Source organism: Hibiscus syriacus, unplaced genomic scaffold (genome assembly GCF_006381635.1).
Source record: "Hibiscus syriacus cultivar Baekdansim isolate YM2019G1 unplaced genomic scaffold, ASM638163v2 tig00004355_pilon, whole genome shotgun sequence".
NCBI lineage: Eukaryota > Viridiplantae > Streptophyta > Magnoliopsida > Malvales > Malvaceae > Hibiscus > Hibiscus syriacus.
The window spans coordinates 420,909-431,783 of NW_024062011.1; the positions used below are offsets into that span (position 1 = coordinate 420,909).

The 10,875-nt window shown below is 35.9% G+C and overlaps 1 long non-coding RNA gene and 1 pseudogene across 1 annotated transcript; both read left to right on the forward strand.

The window, feature by feature from the left end:
- Positions 1-6,043: 6,043 nt before the first annotated feature.
- Positions 6,044-6,882, forward strand: LOC120193465. Its single transcript, XR_005522860.1, has 2 exons — positions 6,044-6,091; positions 6,792-6,882. It is a non-coding gene; the product is annotated as an uncharacterized LOC120193465 (long non-coding RNA).
- Positions 6,883-7,096: 214 nt separating this feature from the next.
- On the forward strand, positions 7,097-9,564 carry LOC120193226 (annotated as a pseudogene).
- The last annotated feature ends 1,311 nt before the right edge of the window (positions 9,565-10,875 follow it).

Below are 10,875 nucleotides of genomic sequence, written 5' to 3' on the forward strand. Positions count from 1 at the left end.
CGACACAACTTCAATCCCTTGAAGAGGTCGCGACAACTCTATGACACGAAACAATTCATGTGTTCTAGAGAAGCTTGTTACAGACATTTCATTTGATGCAATAATTTTTTTTGTAGATATAACTAATCTAGGGTAAAACATGACTGCCTTGCAAAAAGCGCCCCCAAACGAAAATATGTAGTTTTTACCAAAACTGCTACAGGTAAGTGACGTGCACCCTTTAAGGTAGAATTGATTGCCTCAGCCAAGTTAGTCGTCATGTGTCCATATCGATATCCACCATCATATGCGTTTGTCCACATTTTTTATCGATAAGGCTGATGTAATCGTATTCTTCCTCGTTCTTCGCTCGCAAATCTTGAAGCATGGATTCAAATATTTGAGGTAGTAGTTCGTAACCTGAGCATAAAATGTAGAACTTACTAACTTTGTTTCTTCAAAAAATGAAAATGATCGAAAAAAACTACAACAGTTTAACTTACCCATGCGCACAAGTAATTGGCGCTCATCATTCTTCTTGAACCTTCCATGGTAGTTCGTAGCAATGTGTCGGATACAATACCTATGTTGGACAAAGGGTGGTTGTCACATTGGACCCAAAGACTTCATTGCTGCTTTGATCCCAGCTCCGTGATCTGAAATGACACAGATTTTTCCCCTCGTGATAACATGTGAACGTAAGTTTCAGAGGAAAAAACCCTAAAATCTGTATCTTCTCCTTCAACAAGAGAAAAAGCAACTGAAAGAATGTTGCGATTACCATCTTGGACAACGTCCAATAGTAAAACTTACTTATATTTTCCATATAAGAAAGTCCCTTCGATATGGACCATAGGCTTGCAGTATTTGACACATTAATGTACTGTGGGTAAGTCCAAAAATCCCGGTAGAATTGGCATCGATCATGAAGATCTCAATCATTATGGTATACATGATAGGTTTCGAAGTCCACGATTGTCCCAGGATTCAACCTCCGCACCACCCTAAACCAACTTGGAAGTTCATTGTAAGATGCATCCCATTCACCGTGAAGTTTTTTAATGGCATTCTGCTTTTCCTTCCAAGTTTTTTTGTATGAGACGGAATACCCATACTGTGATTGTATAGCTAAAATCAATACAACAATAACTATATGAGAGCTTGCTTTTACCATGAGCATGATGGCTTGGCATATCACTTCAGAGTCCAAGTTGGGATGATCTTGGTTGATCCCTCCATCACAACATGTGTGAGGACCGTTGTATACCATTAGTTCACATCTTTTGTTTTTCCTCTTCCTCTTCGATACGTGAATCATCCAATTGCATCCTTTTTCACATCGGGCACAGTGGCATACATATTTTTCTGTCGTAAAGCGGTCGACTCTGGATTGAACAAATTACGGATATTGTAATTTTTTATAGCCATTATCGCTTCTTACTTTGCTTGAAAACTCCATGACTAAAGATAACTCACCATTATTTATTAATGAGTAAAATCCATAGCCACCGAGATTAGGTATATCCACAAATTCTGACCCTTACATTGCACCATAGTTAGCTTCATACATGTGTGTTGGAGGTTCAGTTTGTGCCACATTTGAGGGAACTTCATCTACATCATGATCATCATCGGAGTTGAATTGATGTGATTCTGGATGAATAAATAGTCCAGTCTCAGCACCATCCGCACCTGGCTCACAAAGCGGTTCTTCTGATGGAGATGATGGTTCTTCCATGCTCTCCACATTTAGGTCGAAGAACCTACTACTTTCATGCCTTCCCCTTGAACTAAAAGGCATATCAACATTGAGATCGAAAAAGCACACAGTCGAATGCCTCCCCATGGAGCATGAAGCCATCGTGTCAAATAGAAACACAGATTGTTGCGTCGAGGGCATCTCCATATTAAGGTCAAAGAAATTGGCAGATGAATGTCTTCCCCTTGAACTGGACGCGATGTTGCCATACGGATTGTTTGTGGACCCACCTCGGCAGATCGTAAGGAGTTGCTGATGAATGTCTCCCCATTGAAGTTGATGGGACGACACCATGATGCGGATTTCTCATTATGGCATTAAAATCATTACACATTACTGTAGTCGGGCTGTTAACTTGATCAGCTTGTTCAGCCAGCCCATAGTGGGAGCTTAATGATAGACCCCGCTGAATAATTATTTTGAGAATCAAACATTATTTCAACAACATCATTGTTCGATAGTTTGAACGCTGTATAAGTTAACGGAAACAATGATGTTGGAAATCTGTACTGAAGCGACGACATTTTTTAGTACTTCCAACATAAACCTTCATTGAAATCTTCGTTATCAGCTCCTCAAGAGTTACGTTTCTCTTGAAGGATATTTTAACATAATGATTTGATACGAAAACAACTCCGGTTTCATCTTCTCGAATTTTTCTATCATAATAAACAATAACTGAAATTCACGCCATTCTTAGAGTTTGAAATTGAGACAATCTTATATCTGCAAAACAAAAACCTGAAACAATCCTAATTAAATAAATAATATATGAATTAAAATATAACACAATAAATTTTTTACACATAAACGTAAATAATTTAACTAATATAATTTTACATTATTGTTGTATCGGTAAAAATATTTCGACGTATGCTCGCGCTTTCAAATTTTACAACTAGAAAATTAATTGAAAATAATTAGTACAATATTTTTTTCAAATAATCATATATAATTATAAAAAATATTATAAAAAAATTACCTTATAACGAAAGATCGAACAAACTTCTGAATCAAAGATAAAAGGATTATCAGTGATATTTACGGGTTGAGAGGATTATTGTATTAATTTTTCGGTTGAGAGGTTGTTGTGTAAAAGTTTACGGGGAGAGGAGTATTTATAGCACAGAGGAAACGCTTTAAAGCCGAGAAGTACGGATACAATTATACAAGATGCGACCCATGCACCGCTCCATTCTGACACGTGCCATAATTGTAGGAAGGCGCGACCCATGCACCGCACCATACCTCTACGTGGCAGAAGACGTGGCCCATACCCGCGCCTTACCCATCGTGTCGGCATGTCAGTACAAGGCGCGGTTCATGGGCTGTGCCTTATCCCACGTGGCGCAACATCAACGTAAGGGTGTTAGATCGAGAAATAAATATGGAAGGATGTCTAACAGGAAAATATAGAGAGAAATGGTGATTTTTTTTTTTTGAAAATTTGCCTCAAATTTTAGGTCTTCTTTTTTTTTTAAATAAGGCCAGATATAATAAATAAAAGTGCAACCCAACTGTCACACAAAACAGGAAAAAGAAAGTACAAGGAACCAAAACCGACATAAAAGCAACGAAAAGAAAACCTTTTGGCCTTTCACCTCCTTGCTATGAAAACAGATTTGAGAAATTAAAACGCTTGGCGCAAGGAAAATCTGATAGAGCACTCAACACCTCTGTACTCTTCTCGAAAAAAGATTAAGGCAAATCAACACATCTTGACATCTTCTATCTTCATCGACTTGTGACTCCACACAGATAGGAGCTTCCTCTACCCAGAAATAATCTTTATCATTTGTACTCTGATCAGCTGCCAAACATTGAGCTGTTTTGTTTCCCTATCTAGGAACGAAACTAAAACGACATGCATGGAAGAATTTCGTCCGTTTTCGCACCTCCCAAGTTATCGCGCCTACCTCGGATAAATCAGGGTCTTGTGAATGCAATTTTTCGATTATTGTTCTTGAGTCACATTCCACCACCACCTGCGAAATCCCATCTCCACAGCGAAGTGCACTGCATGAACGGCTGCCACTGCTTCCGCCATGAAAATTGAGGTAAAATGATCTACCCTCCTTTTACATGCTCCCAAAATAAGTCCTGTGTGATCTCTAATAACAGCTCATGACCACATTTTTTGCTGTGCATGTAAAAATCTGGCATCAAAATTAATTTTTACCATAGAGGCTGGTGAGGTTGCCATGTAGTTGTCGTCTGTGAAGGAGGTCCCTCGATACGAGCGTTTGCAGTTACAAAATCTGAACACTGCGTTTTGACAAGTGTAATAATCTCCATATCCCTTATCTTCTTCCCACTATGATATGCTTTGTTTCGAGCTAACCACAATGCTCAGACTGTTGTTATTATTCTTGCATGCTTAGATGCATTTGGAATTATTATAAAGCACTCAACCAAACCATTCAAACCAGTTTGTATCCAAAACATGATTCGGCCATTGATAACCCAATCGTGACCACACCAAACCCGCCTAAGGAAGTCCCGAACAACGTGAACTCTGATCTCCACATAATGCAAACACTTCGAGCACATAGGATTATTAATAATACATTTATTGTATAGGCTCTGTTTAGTAGGAAAATAATTACAAGAGATGTGTCATGCCTGTATTTGAATCTTCCTTTAACAAGAACTGGCCCAAATGTTCTTAAAAATGTCATTGATATGTTGTGGACAATTTGTCTCTCCCAAAAGCAATCAATATCCACTGCAAATACTATACACTCCAGATTTTCTCCGCTCCAAACCCTGCAGTACTTGCTCAAAGCATGAAATTTGAATACCCTCAATTATCTTTGATTTCTCTTCGCTAAATATAGTTTCGACTAAACTACTATTCCATTGTCGAGTAATTGCATCAATTAACTCATTCACCCCTACTACGTTTTCATTATGGGCTGATGAAACTTTCCTCGGAGAATAAACTGAGAGCCAAAAATCGTTCCATATTGAAATGGAGGAGCATGTGCCAACTTTCCAACGCAAGTCTTTCAAGAGAAGGTCATTTGCCGCCTAAAAACTCCTCCAAACATACGGCGATGACGATCCAATCGCAGAGCTCAAGAAATTGCCCTCGTGATAATATTTTGCTCGAAATAACCGACCAACCAACGAAGAGTGATTTATCAAAAGACGTCATCCTTGTTTGTTTTGCTAGTAAAGCGATATTAAATTTCTCCATATTGTGTTTGGATTAATTTAATATTTTTTAAAGTAATTTAAGGTAATTATAATATAATATTTATTTGATTGACAATAAATTTCCATACACTTTTGCATAGATAACAATCATATCAAGAGATAACAATTATTTTTTTAATATTAAGGTTAATTAATTAAAGTTTAATTTAATATTTTAGATGGCTAGGTAGGAGCTTATAATTTATTCTAAAAATAATATTTGAGTATAATATTAAGAATATTTTTAATCATAAATTAAAAATAAATATATAAATGAAAATTTTAAATTAATCAGAACCAAGGAGTTCACTCTCATAGTTTGATAACATAATTATGAGTTCACTAGGGCCTAATCATATATAGTTAAAAAGCTAAAAACAACAAATTTAACTGTAGAATTCGATGTTAGGTGAGTGATTGATGTTTTAAATGGTAATATGATCGATAATCATCTAATATACGTATTATTTAAAGATTACGTAATATTTATATATATGAGGGTTAGATCAACAAAATTTGTCACACCTTTCGAAAGGAAAATAAATACGCGAACCATTTAGCAAATTAATCTCAAAATCATCAAAACGCTCTAATAATTTTAGATTGACTCATTGCCTTGCTGAAAATGGGTACTAGAAGAATAAATACTTTGCCATCATAGTTTTTTATATTTTCTTCCCGTTATTATACAAAAATAATAATTCCTGACACGTGTTGTGAATGTTTCAAAAGAATTTTATATTATAAATATAAATTTTAAAATTTTAGTTTAAATATAAACATTATTTATTATAATTATATGAAAAATAATTAAAAATTCTTTTTGCACGCACGAAATTTGAACTAGATTCGTTTTATTTATTTTATAATTAATTAATTTAATTTTTAAAAATTAAATGATCAAATAGATCGTTTAAAAAATCACTCTCAGGTCAGATTCTCACTATTTCAAGTAAAGTCGAACCCGTAGGCTTCTCTGAGTTCAACTCCATAACAGGCACGGCCCTCTCAGTGGAGCTCTACTTATTTTCTCTATCTCGTCGATGAATTCAGCCATGGCGATTCACAAAAAATCACCAAATTTTGTCACTCTGATTATCCTCTCTCTCGTCGCCCTCCCTTCTTCTGAGGTTTTCTTCGAAGAACGCTTCGAAGGTAAACTCTTTCTTTACTTACACCTCTCCGTTTTCTATTACTAAATCTGTCCGTTGTATCCGAACCTTTCTATCTGCCTTTTTTTTCATTTGAATTTGTTTTTTTTAGATGTTTAGCTTTCAGTTTGATCTAATTTTCACGGACCGGTGATCTTTATGTCTTTTTTTGGCAATCAAGTTGTTTTTATTTGTTTCTTCAGTCAAATGCTTTATCACGTTTAGAAATGTAGTTTATATGCGATAAGAAATGACAATGCATGTTACTGCCCCTATGTTTCAATTGATCTGTAACTGTAGAGGATAATATAAAGGAATAATTATTAATCTATTATTCTGCGTTTTTTAAATTTATTTGTTCCTCAATTTTCTTTGATAATTGCGAGTCAGGTATTTGTTTATGTGAGACCAAAAATAAGGGGATGAAAACGTTAGCTTTTAGCGATGTCAGAGGGAAATAGTTAAAAGTTATCATTTTTTAGTTGCATCTATAGATATCACAGTAAAGCAAAACGTGTACCTTTTACCGTACTTTGCTTGTTCTGTTCATTAGATTTTGTATTCCTTCTAACAAACGAATGAGAACTTATGAAAAGGAAGCAGCATTTGCTTTAATTGTACTTATTTTAGGTTTTGCTGTTTTTAACAGCTTTGATTGCAAGCTTTTTGGCTGATTTTGCTTTTCTATTGCTGTGAAACTTTAGATGGATGGGAAAGTCGGTGGGTAAAATCTGACTAGAAGAAAGATGAGAACATGGCTGGGGAATGGAATCACACTTTTGGAAAATGGAATGGAGATCCTAATGACAAAGGTAAGGTTCTGGAATTACTGTTAATTTGGTATAGATAAAGACTATTTTTCAAGTTAGTTACTTATGACTCTACATCTTGTACAGGCATTCAAACTAGCGAAGACTACAGGTTTTATGCTATTTCAGCTGAGTTCCTAAAAGTTAACAAGGGCAAGACCATAGTCTTCCAATTTTCTGTGAAACATGAGCAGAAGCTTGACTGCGGTGGTGGCTACATGAAGTTGATCAGTGGTGTCATTGACCAGAAGAAATTTGGCGGTGAAACCCCATACAGGTTTTTCATGCCCGTGTTCTAACCTATTCACATCTCTAATGGATATTATTGTTAGATTTACTGATTTTTATCTTATGTTGGTTTGGTTGCAGCATCATGTTTGGGCCTGATTTATGTGGCTCCTTCACCAAGAAAGTGCATGCTATTCTTACCTACAATGGAACAAACCACTTGATCAAAAAGGAAGTTCCTTGTGAGACTGACCAACTCACTCATGTTTATACATTCATTCTTCATCCAGATGCTTCGTACAGCATCCTTATGGATAATGTTGAGAAACAAACTGGTAGCTTGTACACTGATTGGGATCTTCTCCCACCAAAGAAGATCAAGGATCCTGAGGCCAAGAAGGTAATTGGTCGTACCCGATCGCAGTTGTTATTTTTTTGGTTTGCTTTATTCTCATATGCATTTGGAGTACAACACTACAACTTGAATACTTTGCATGATGGGCAGCCTGAAGATTGGGATGATAGGGAATACATCCCTGATCCTGAAGACAAAAAGCCAGAGGTAATAACATTCTCTTATGCTATATTAGAAGACTAAAAGTGCTGCCTAAAGATGCATAGGCAACTAACTACCAGTGTTTTGATACTATAGGGTTATGATGAGATTCCCAAAGAAATTACTAACCCCGATGCTAAGAAGGTAGTCATTTATTTCTTTTTGGAATGCTTTTATCATTAAATAGTATACCTTGTTTGAACTAAAAGTTTATTGATTAAAATCATTTACCCCAGCCTGAAGATTGGGATTAGGGGTGTAAACGAGCCGAGTCGAGTTCGAGTATTGCTGAGCTCGACTCGACTCGAAAATTCTGAAATAGAGCTCGACTCGACTCGAAAACTCGTGAGCTTAAAATTTTTAAGCTCGACTCGAACTCGAAATCCTAAACTGAAGCTCGTGAGCAGCTCGAAAAGGATCGAAATGAAAAAAAATCTTAAACTTAACAAGATTGAATCCTCAAATTCAAACTCGAACCTGAACCTTAAATACATGAAAGCCTTATTGTATTTTTTAAAAAAAATCAACACATAAATGTTAATATTATTAATAATTTATTTTTTAAAAAATAAAATCTTAATATATTATATTTTCGAGTTACTCACGAGCTTTTCGAGTCGAGTATCAAGTAGCTCGTTTCGGCTCGTTAAGAATTCGAGTCGAGATCGAGTTCGATTCGAGTCCATTCGATCCGAGTATTTATCGAGCCTTGACCGAGTCGATCTCGAGTAACTCGCGATCTGTCTCGTCTCATTTACAGCCCTAATTGGGATGAGGAGGAGATGGTGAATGGATAGCCCCAACAACTCCCAACCCTGAGTACAAGGGCCCATGGACGCCAAAGGTTTGTGAGATCCTTACCTAATTGCAACATATGGTATTGCTTTTGAGTTAGCAATTTGTAACATTTCTTCCTCTATTTTCATAAATCAAGAACCCCAACTACAAGGGCAAGTGGAAGGCACCAATGATTGACAACCCAGGTTTTTTGCTAAGTTCATTTCTGTTGTGCCTTTTTTTCCTTCTTAAATTTAATGTCAAAATGTTTTTAGTTTATTTATTCCTGTGCTTTTCCATGGTCCATAGATTTCAAGGACGACCCAGATCTCTATGTTTTCCCTAACTTGAAGTATGTTGGTATTGAGTTGTGGCAGGTACTCTTTTGTGCACCCTATCCTTTTATCATCCCAGTTCAGTTTAGAACTATATAAAGTGATAAATGTTTGTGTTTTGTCAGGTGAAATCTGGAACAATGTTCGATAACATCTTAGTTGCTGACGATGTAGAGTATGCCAAGAAACTAGCTGAAGAAACATGGGGCAATCATAAGGATGTATGTAAATCTTTGTATGTTATGTTCTCGTGTCATATTTGGTTGATGTTATTGGCTTATGCAGGCTTAGAAGGCAGCATTTGAGGAGGCAAAGAAAAAGAGTGAGGATGAGGTATATTTCTTGACTAGTGAAACATGTAATTACAGTATTATTTGCACTTACTGCTTTTCCTTTCTAATTAATAAAACACGATTTTCAGGAGTCAAAGGATGAGCCAGTTGATTCCGATGTAAGCATATGCAGCATCCCTTTTGAAAGATATGATTGCTTTGTTTGCCATTGTTTTGGTTTATTTGTTTTGTGTTACCCGTTTTTCTAGGCTGAGGACGATGATGATGTCGATTATGCTGAAGGACATGAGTCTGGTTCAGACGACGAGGCCAAGGAAGATGCACATGTAAGTAGTTATTCCGTTTTCATGAACCAATTCATCAATTCTATCATGTTTATTGATCAATGGTTGTGCTTTGGGTGCAGGATGTGCTGTAGGGCTGCACAATTTCGCGGACAATTTGTTTTTGGAGATAAAAACGCTCTTCAGCACTCTTAACAATTTTCCAGTACCCTAAAGAATTGTAGTTTTCTGTATGAGGAAGAAGAAATTAAATGCTTCAGGCTGAAATTTGCCAACGAGATGCCCATTCTTTTTGCTTTTATGATCGCTAGATTTATCCGGTAATTTGAGCCATTCAATTTCCAAACTTTGTCAACTGCATGTTTCCAAATATTGCCAAACCAAAGATTTAAGCAAGTTATTTTTAAATAAAATAAAACGGTAATGACTAGGTAAATAAAACACCGCAACGCACAAACAAGCAGCAGCAGTATTTATTGCCTTTACCCCCAAGTGTACGGATCCAACAGCTCCTCGTTTACCGAGTATTAAGTTCGGTGGTCACCGGAAGCCGATTGCGTAATTAATGAACTTGCACAAGAAATGTGTAAACTATGAAAATGTAACGACTCTTTGGTTTAATGGCAAAAGAAAGTTTTGGAAGGATACTGGTTTGTGTTGGTTCGTTATTTTTTCCTAACTAACTAAAATGGACCTAAAATAATTATCAAAATAAATTTATTAAATCTTATTATTTGATATTTTAGGTGTTTGATAAAAAAAATAAAGAAAAATTAATTTTCAAAGTTTGAATAATTAAATTAAATTTTAAAGATCAAACAAGAGTGATGAAATATTTAGTTTATCAAATAAAAGACGTGAAGAAATAATAATATTAAAGAAGAGAACAGTTGATAGAATCTACTAAACTCAACACTGACTTTAATAGAATTAACCCAATTCCACATGAAGACGCGTTTTTTGTTTCCTTGTCTTTGGGACAATCAAATCTGACATGAAAACTAAGACGTACATGTGCACTATCTGGATGATTCTATACATTCTATTCTCTTTCTGGATGGGTAGCCTAAACAGTTCTCTTCTGCCCACTGCATTTATCATGTATCCATTATCAGAATTTCAAATGTTCAATTGCAGTTCCTTAGGCCCGTTTGGATCAAGGTATTTACCATTCCCACCATGAATATTTTTTTCCTGATTAATATACCCATATTTGGATGGACTAGATTATCAAGTGAGGTTAATATCCTATTACCAACAGTAATTTCTTTTGTGTTTATTTTTGGGAATGTTATTCCCGCATGTGTGTTAGGTATATTTTTATTCGGGTGCTTAAGGCTAAAATACCCTTCTCTTCCCCATTTATGATATCTTCTTCTCCCGTGAGATTGCCTCTGGAAAAAAATTCATCGTTTTCTTCGTCTATACTCCTGGTAAGATTTATTCTCCACTCCCTTTCATTTATTTTCCTCAGCAATAAGAGAAACTTTACCTTGGGAAACAGAA